Genomic DNA, 7,500 nt, shown 5'->3' with positions numbered 1-7,500 from the left:
GTGTCTTTGATAATGAATATTGTAATAGCCGAGGGGAAATAAGTGAATGTGGCGTTCGACAACATTAAAAGGCTTTTGTTTTCTGTTCAAAAACAGCCATATCTGGCCCGTTATCTTTGCATTTGGCGGAAGTTTTTCTGGTATGTTCCGCCAACATTGAATGTAGTGTTTGTTTAGATCGTATCAGACAAAGCCACAGACAGACAGCCAATCAGACAAACAGACTGACATGCAGACAGACGAGCTAATTAAACGACAGACAAACATAAGACAGACGGACGTATAGTCATACTCTGAAAGGCAGAGACATTAAGTCATCGCCATCAAAGAGCTTCATTGTCATCAGAACGTACCATTATCATCCTTGTCGTCATCATCATCATCATCATCATCATCATCATCTACAACTAGAATCATCTACAGCACAATCATGTTCATCGTCGCTACTGTCGTGGCGTCTTTGTCATCTTCGTTGTCGTCGTCAAATTCACCATCATCATCATCATAATCGTCATCGTCGTCACCATCGTCGTCGTCGTCGTTGTCGTTGTCATCGTCATCTTCCATCTCCTCTTCCTCCTCCTCCTCTTCCTCATCATCATCATCATCAGCATCATCATCGTCGTCGTCACTGTTGTCGTCATCATCATCATCATGATCATCATCATCACCATCGTCTTCGTCATCGTCATCGCTGACGCTGTCGTACTCATCGTCATTGTCATCATCGTCATCGTCATCATCATCATCGTCATCATCGTCCTTGTTTGTCATCATCATCATTATTATAATCAACTTCATCATCATCACCATCATCAACAGCAGCATCAGCATTATCATCATCATTGTCGTCGTCGTCATCATCATCAACGCCATCAGCGGTGACGATGTCACCATAGCCATCACCATCATCATCATCAACAGCAGCAGCAGCACCGTCACCATCATCATCATCATCATCACTATCATCATAACCACCACAGTCCCCACCTCCATATTCACCACAGCTGCTGTCAGAGTTCAAAGCACGCAACAGATCGAAGCCACCGACGAGCTGCCAGCAGATGGCGATGAAAGGAAGTAGGAGGCGCTGCTGCCGGTTTCGCACCGAGTGACCTTAAATTGGTGAGAACCGATCTGCCCGTTTTTGTCACAATTTCACGGACGGCTTTGGATCGATCGATTTCGGTGAGAGATAAAGATAAATCATGATGTTGATGATGTTGATGATGATGATGACGATGACGATGACGATGATGATGATGATGATGATGACGACGACGACGACGCTGTGGTGGTGGTGGTGGTCGTCGTCGTCGTCGTCGTCGCCATCGTTGTTGTTGGTGGTGGTGATGTTGCAATTCTTTGTTCAACCCAAGGTCAACTCTGATCAAACAAATCTTTCAATCATAAGGAAGGTATTTCCAGCCACGACCATCCCATTTTTTATATTGTCTTTGCATCCAGGATCACATAGGCTAATGCATCCGCCCAATTTTATTGTTATCATTATTATTATTGAGTGAGAGAGTAGAGAATGCCATCAAAGTGACACTGGGGTAAAATATACGAAGCCCAGTATACCCATCATGACTACCCGTCATTTTTTTTTAACGAACCACTTCATTCCACATCATTCTAGTCTACTCCATATCCACCAGAAACTAGTGCTACCCTCTCACCTTTAGCTGTTGCATCCCTGATATTTCACTCGGTAAAAAGCTGCTGGGTGATACGAGGTTATCTATGACTATACGGACCTCTAAGACAATTAGCGAAAGCATATGGTACCTACTGTCAATTTATACTCGCTTTCGGGTGGCTGTTGTACTTATTTATGTAATGTTGTTTTTATCTTAATAGTTGTTCCGGGTCTTGGACTGCGGCCATGCTGTAGCATAGCCTTGAAGGTTTTTATTTGAACAAATTAAGCCCAATAGCATTTTTTTGTACTTCTTTTATTCTTGTTTTTTGTTATTCCTTTCTTCAAGTTTGGTATTTGTCTGGTATTTAATCCATCGGTGCATTCGCCGAACCGTTAGGTTGCGGGAACATAAAAAAAAGCCATAAAAAAACCATGCCGTCTATTACTTATTCCTGAGAGTCCTTCCATTTCGAAAATGACGCGGGCTGCTATTTCTAGCAAATAAAGGTTTTCTTGTAGGTTCTTGCTCGTTTTGGTATTGTTGTTGTTACCGTTACAGTTACAGCTGTTGCTAGGCGACATAACAACTGCAGTTGCAGTCACTGCTTCATGCTTAATTGCAGCTGCAGTTTGCTGCACCTGTCTTTGGTGCTAACGTTTGCCGTTCTTGTCATTGTTGCATCTTCTGATATTGCCGAATTAACTGCTACTGTGCATCTAGTGTCATCGGCGTTTGATGACGACGACGGCGGCGGCGGCGGCGGTGGTGGTGGTGAAAAAGCCTACATCGAAGACGTCGGCGATAGCGATAGGTATAGATTCGATGACGATATCGACAATGACGATGACGATAATGATGATGATGATGATGATGATGATGATGATGATGATGATGATGATGATGATGATGATAATGACGGTGATGATGACGATGATGATGAAAATAAGAAGGTGGAGTACGACAAGCAGGAGGAGGCGGGGGAAAACAACGATGAAGATGTCGGCGATGACGGCGATGACATGGAGATGATAATGACGACGTCGCGGATGGTGGTGTTAATGATGATGATGATGATGACGACGACGATGATGACGACAATGACGACGACGACGACGATGAATATGATGATGATGATGATGATGATGATGATAATGATGTCTACGACAGCAGTGATGAGGGTGAGGGTGATGGTGATGGTGATGACAACGAAAACGAACATGGCGACGATAATCACGAACCTGATGATGACGATGATGACGGTGATCGTGATGATCATGAGAATGGCGATGACGATTAGGATGATGACTATTATGATGCTGATGATGATGATGATGATGATGATGATGATGGTGGTGATGATGATGATGATGATGATGATGATGCTGATGATGATGATGATGATGATGATGATGATGGTGGTGATGATGGTGATGGCGTTACATTGTCATCAAGGTCGCTCGTGCACCAAATATTGCTGTCGTGTTATGCACTTTCAGTAGTTACAACTGCAATTTCACATGCTTCTGTTTCTGCTGCTGTTGTTGTTGTTGTTGTTGTTGTTGTTGTGCTTGAGTGTATTTATGAGTCTTGGTATGGATGTGTGTGTGAGTGTGTTTGTGTGTGTGCGTGTGACTGTGTTTGTGTGAGTGTTTGAGTGTGTGTGTGTGTGTGTGTGTGTGTGTGTGTGTGTGAGACACGTGTTTCTGCCTCAATAGTTGTCATCGGAACGACACCCTATCCCGCCCCCGTGGTCAAAGGACTGAGATTCTTTTATTCTTTTATTTATTTCAGTCAATTGACTGCGGCCATGCTGGAGCACTGCCTTGAAAGATTTTAGTTGAACAAATCGACCTCAGGACTAGTAACTTACTCTAAGCCTAGTACTTATTCTATCTGTCTCATTTGCCGAACCGCTAATTTACGGGGACATAAACACACCGACACTGGATATCAAGCGGTAACGGGAAACAGATCCACACGCACACACATATATATATATATATATATATATTAGACAGGCTTCTTTCAGTTTCCGTCTACCATATCCACTCACAAGTCTTTGGCCGGTGCGAGACTAAAAAAAAGAAGGTACTAGCTCAAGGAGCCATGCTGTGGGACTGAACCTGGAACCATATAGTTGGCAAGCAAGCTTTTTAACCTTATACAAAAAGAGTAGAGCACATTCTAGAGAATTTTTTACAGCTGCCAAATGGCAATTAACTGCCAGTAGATGTAAAGGGAGCGGTTTAGAGTGAGAAATATTTATATTTATATACCTATTGAAACAGAAAAAAAAAGGCCTGTATAATTGAAGATTAAGGGGTCGGAAGTGGTTACAACATATGCAAATAAACTGGGTGAGGCCTGTCTAAGTAATTAAGTCTATGAAAGGGATCGGTGCGGTGAGACTAAAGAAGAGTTAAGCTGGCGTTAAATTCTCATACAAATTCTTATGAATTCGAGAATACAAAGAGCATTAGAAGACTTAGTTAAAAAGCCTAAACAGATTGTTGACCATTGGGTGGGGGTGGGAGAAAGGCACGAGAGTTACGTGGTTAAGGTGCTGCGCTAACGATCATAAGATCGTAATTTCGATCCTCGGACTGGGTGATGCGTCGTGTTCGTGAGCAAAGCACTTCGTTTCATGTTTGCTGCAATCCGCTCAGCTGTAAATGAGGGACCCTGCGACCTCAATCCCTAAATACACCATGGAAACCGGGTAACCCGTTCTGGGAGTCTTAGGGCCTGGGACAGCACTTTAAGAGTTCTTTCTTTTGCTTGTTTCAGTATGCGTCCATGCTGGGGCACCACCTTCAAGAAACTTTTTCGCCTAATGAATCGACCGCAGTACTTACAATGTTTTACAGCCTGGTAAATATTCCATCGGTCTGTTTTGCCGAACTGCTACGTTAGAGGAAATTAAATACTTATTGATCAGACCTCGTATGTGTGTGTGTGTGTGTGTGTGTGTGTATGTATGATGGGCTTCTTTCAGTTTCCTTCTACCAAGCCCACTCACAAGGTTTGGTCGGTCCAAGTCTATAGTAGAAGACACTTGTACAAGGTGCCATGCAGTGGGACTGAACCCGAAACAATATGGTCAACAAGCAAACTTCTTACCACACAGCCATGCCTGCACCCATGTGAATAAATCGTAATTAAATTCATGTGGCGGTGATGGTCATGGTGATGGCCATGTGGAGTGTGTATAGCGTAGCTGCTATTTCTAGCAGAGCAACAATCCAGTGACAGAAAGAGAGAGACCTTGGTAGGTTTCAAAAGTGAAACGGTCGGACGATGATGTGTTCGCGGAAATGATATCGGAGGGATGGGTTTTGGAGATGGAATGAGTAGTAAAGTAACTGTTGTAGTTGTGTGAGTGGTGGTTCTGATGGTTAAAGGTAGTAGTGGTAATGATACAGTAGCGGTAGTAGTAACGGTAGCGATTTGTTATCATTAATTAATTACTCTAATAATTAATCACATCTGCAGTTGTTGATAACTATAAATTTTAATTGGCCGTTATGAGAGTCGTTATCGGTATGGTTGCTGTTGTTGTTGTTGCTGCTGCTGCTGCTGCTGCTGCTACTTCTGCTGCTGCTGCTACTTCTGCTGCTGCTGCTGTTGTTGTTGTTGTGGCAATCCTTGTTATTGTTATCATTGTTGTTGTTGTCTGTTGTTGCTTGCTGAACCAATTTTTTTTATTTATCTATTCCTCTGTTTTTATTTATTTTTTTCCATCTTTGGTCTTAAACTTGTTTCAGTCATTTGACTGCGGCCATGCTGGGGCACCACCTTGAAGAATTTTCGTCGAACGAATCGACACCCAGTTACCTGTTGTTGTTTTTTTCTTTCTTTATCTTCTTTTTTTTTTTTTTTTTTTGTAAGCCTGGTATGTATTCTAGTAGTCTCTTTTGCCGAACCGCTACATCATGAGGATGCAAGCGCAGCAACACTGGTTGTCAAACAGTGGTAGAGTCAAACACACATACACAAAGATAACCGCACACACACATACACACACTCACATACATATTTCCGGGGTCGATAAATTAAGTACCAGTTACGCACTGGGATCGATGTAATCGACTTAATCCCTTTGTCCTTGTTTGTCCCCCTCTATGTTTAGCCCCTTGTGGGCAATAAAGAAATAAGAAAGGACTGAGAGGGAGGAAATGCAGAAAGAACAAAAAAAGAAAGATGGAGTGAGAGAAAAAAATGTGTTGGAATTAACGGTTCCATAGATATATGACGAGTTTCCAAAGTTTATATCAACAATATTCGCTCAGAAGGTATCAATCGAGCCGAAGCAATACTAAAAGACATTTTCCTAAGGTGCTGAGTCGTGGGAATGAACCCGAAACTGCATGGCTGCAAAGCGAGCTTCATAACCACATAGCCATGCCGTATTATTTATTTATTTATTTATTTATTTATTTATTTATTTATTCCGATATCGTTGCTGTCACCGCAATTATTGATATTGTAGTTCTCAACATGGCGTTCCTTTTGAAGTCGTCGTCGTCGTCGTCGTCATCGTCATCATCATCATCATCATCATCATCATCATCATCATCATCATCATCATCGTCATCGTAATCGTCATCGTGATTTTTGTTGTTGTAAATAGCCCTGTTGTAATTGTTGTTGTTGATGTTATTGTTGATGATGATGACGATGATGATGATGATGATGACGATGACGATGACGATGATGATGATGATGTCGACGACGACGATGACGATGACGATGATGATGATGATGATGATGATGATGTCGACGACGATGATGATGATGCTTACTGCGAGGCATCTCCGATCAAACGGATCTGTCGTCAAAGACATCCTTCTCTTTTATTCCGGCACAGTGTAGCAAAGACTACGTTATCTAACACGTCCTTCGTTTGCTTGTTTTAAACGAGATTATGTGATTTTGAGAAAAGATTCGACTATTATTTCTGGTATGCCTAGTGATCACACAGAGCCTCCTACATTGTTGTGGTTGCTTCGCCTCCTGAAGAGCACAACTATGTTGGAAATCATTCCAGTTATGACTATCCAGGCTTATTTCCCCGTGCTGCGAACCCAGGGTCATATCGTTATATTCGCCTGGGTATGGACGCGCACTTTATATTTTTAAAACGAATCAAAAAGTCGCCCTACGTCTAATCCGGCCGTATTGCGAATGGGAGACCGAGTATTGTAGGACAGGGAGCCGGATAAACATAAGACCACCTGACACAGCAACTGTTACTTTTTACTCTTTTACTTGTTTCAGTCATTTGACTGCGGCCATGCTGGAGCACCGCCTTTAGTCGAGCAAATCGACCCCGGGACTTATTCTTTGTAAGCCTAGTACTTATTCTATCGGTCTCTTTTGCCGAACCGCTAAGTTACGGGGACATAAACACGCCAGCATTTGTTGTCAAGCAATGCTAGGGGGACAAACACAGACACACACATACATACATATATACGACGGGCTTCTTTCAGTTTCCGTCTACCAAATCCACTCACAAGGCTTTGGTCGGCCCGAGGCTATAGTAGAAGACACTTGCCCAAGGTGCCACGCTTCCCCAAATGCCACATGGTTCCTGGGGAACCTGGAACCTTGTGGCTGTTGTTAATAAAATATTGAAAACAAGCCAAAAATATCACTATCCGTTAGCATAAGCCTATAAAAAGTTGGTTTCAAATTTTGGCACAAGGCTAGAGATTTCAAAGAAGGGGCTAACTCGGTTACATCAACCCCGGTGCTCACCTGGTACTTACTTTATTGTCCCCGATTGAATAACAGGTAAAGTCGATCCCGATGGAATTTGAACTCAGAAAGTAAAGACGGATGAAATGTCGCT

At 42.6% G+C, this 7,500-nt stretch overlaps 1 long non-coding RNA gene across 1 annotated transcript in view; it reads left to right on the top strand.

The window, feature by feature from the left end:
• Positions 1–7,500, top strand: part of LOC128249027 (uncharacterized) — a 142,126-nt gene that overhangs the window by 109,412 nt on the left and 25,214 nt on the right. The gene's annotated exons all lie outside the window — the stretch shown is intronic.

This window comes from Octopus bimaculoides, chromosome 11, assembly GCF_046866305.1.
Source record: "Octopus bimaculoides isolate indiv1 chromosome 11, ASM4686630v1, whole genome shotgun sequence".
NCBI classification, from domain to species: Eukaryota; Metazoa; Mollusca; class Cephalopoda; order Octopoda; family Octopodidae; genus Octopus; species Octopus bimaculoides.
Note: the sequence above shows the minus strand (reverse complement) of the source record. Positions and strands in the feature narration are given on the sequence as shown.